Raw genomic sequence first — 2,141 nt, forward strand, 5'->3', positions numbered from 1 at the left:
CCATAGTTCTCCTTTAAAAACATCCCCCGAAAATCGGGGGTCGTCTTATACGCCGGGTATACAATACCGCTGGATGTGCGGTAACACTGTATGCACGGTAGCTTAGGCTACATACAGTATACCGCGCTGAGCCAATCACGGCGAGCGATGTATTCTATTAATGAGTACAAAGCCTGCCGTGATTGGCTCAGTGCGGTATATTGTATGTAGCCGAAGCTTCCGTACATACAGTATTACCGCACATCCAGCGGGCTGACAGATTAGCCTCCCTGGCGGCCTGATTATTTATTTATTTTTTTTCCGTTTTTTTTTTTAACTTTTAAAATTCCCGCCGGATCCGCCCCCCTGCGACGCGGACGCTCGCAAGGGACGGAACACGGAGGAGGACACAGCGGTGATCGTGGACAAGGTAAGAGACTGTAATCCCGAGTGTGGCTCCGGGTTACCGCTTATGGTACTGAAAATTAACCCCCGAGCCACACTCGGGAATACCGCCAAGAAGGTTAGTGGGTGTATTGAAACATTATTATACGCCCATTATAGCCCAAAACCTATGTTTTAACAGAAAAATTAGGGGGTCGCCTTATACGCCTATTCGCCTTATACGCCCGGCAAATACGGTATCATGTTCTTGATAGAAGGGCTGGTCTCATCAAGAGCCTTGTTACTGTCTATGAGCGTATGTGGGTTGCTGAACATCCTTCAGCCAAGTTTGATGAGACAACAAAATGCACGGTAGCCTACACATGTTTGGGATCCCCAGTGGAAATGTGTTGGCTGCGGCTCCAGTAATTAAACATTAATGCTTCATCGGGTTTGTGAAGAACTTTGCTGTATTCAAATGCAGACGCTTTATATGCCAAGCCTTCCTTATTCCTTCCTTTCTGGCCTAGATCAGCGGTTCTCAACCTGTGTAACCTCAGGACCCCACATCTGTCCCTGGTCGTTAAGTCACGACCCATGTCGCATTGCAATGGGGTGCCGCGCGTTCCGGTGCGGGTGTATGAACTGTGGGTGGGGGGGGGCGTTTGGGGTACCATTCAAATGAATGGCAACGCAACACACCTCCCACAACAGAATGCACGGTAGCTGCGATTGCACGGTACTATGCGATTAATGCACCGTACTAGTGTGAACGGGTCCTCAAAAACACTGACACAATCTGAGACACATACACAATCCAAAATGTTTAAGATTTAATAAAATTTTTATTAAGGTCCACCCATTCATTCATTTGTTTACTTAGCATCTTACTGGAGAGGACATCAGTCTGTGGGCACCAGAAGAAGGGCAGTTAGTGCTATTGGGTGGGCAGCTGAAGATCATACCCTAGACCAGTGGTTCTCAACCTGTGTAACCTCAGTACCCACATTTTTCCTTGGTCATTAACTCGCGACCCAAGTCACACTGCAATGAAACACGCGGCATTGAGGTACCGCACGTTTCGGGTCGATCGAACTGTGGGTGGGAGGTGCGTTTGGGGTGCCATTCAAAAGATCCATCCCAGTCTCCATACCTTAAGAGACCTGGAGTGGATCCTCAGCCTGGGGTCCAGCGTGGGCAGCTGTGCTGTGACGGAGCTCCATCCATATGTGCGTTGCTTGTACAACTCCCTTGCGCGCCCTGTAGAGGTGCCGGGAGCCAGAATGTGATGTCACTCTGGTCCAGGCTCCTCTTCAAGACATGTGAGGGAGCTGCAAGCAATGCACGTATGGTTTGAGCGGCCGTACTCAGCCGTACTCCGCCCTATGCTCATCTCAATTGCAGGTCCGTAGGGGTGCGTGTTTCCTGGCTTGGACGCAGACAGGATCCATCCTGTCAGAGTACGAATACGCTCACCCGCACCCGCATCACCACCTGTTCTTCCCGGGAGCTGCCCGGTACGGCCTTGCACGGAGCTCTACGTGTGGGCCGATTCCAGCGTGAATGAGGGCTAAAGCAGAACTCCTTCGTTATTGTCACTGTTGTACTAGCTTCCTATAGTGACATTATAGATAATAACAATGATGGAGTACATGATATTGTATTATGTAAAGAGTCTGAGTCGTGTCCTTTGTCCACAATGATTGTATTGCTTTTGTTCTGTAAAGTCTTTGCTGAGTTTAATTCTTCTTTCCGTTGCCATTGACAGCTGGAAAGTG

The 2,141-nt window shown here is 49.2% G+C and overlaps 1 long non-coding RNA gene across 1 annotated transcript in view; it reads right to left on the reverse strand.

Moving 5' to 3' along the window:
• Nucleotides 1–2,141, reverse strand: part of LOC108803035 — a 10,097-nt gene that overhangs the window by 6,959 nt on the left and 997 nt on the right. Inside the window, exon 2 of the long non-coding RNA XR_001942254.1 lies at nt 1,160–1,162. This is a non-coding gene — a long non-coding RNA (uncharacterized LOC108803035). The remainder of the gene's footprint in view (nt 1–1,159; nt 1,163–2,141) is intronic.

This window comes from Nanorana parkeri, unplaced genomic scaffold (genome assembly GCF_000935625.1).
Source record: "Nanorana parkeri isolate BGI_ZX_2015 unplaced genomic scaffold, ASM93562v1 scaffold3320, whole genome shotgun sequence".
Lineage (NCBI taxonomy): Eukaryota > Metazoa > Chordata > Amphibia > Anura > Dicroglossidae > Nanorana > Nanorana parkeri.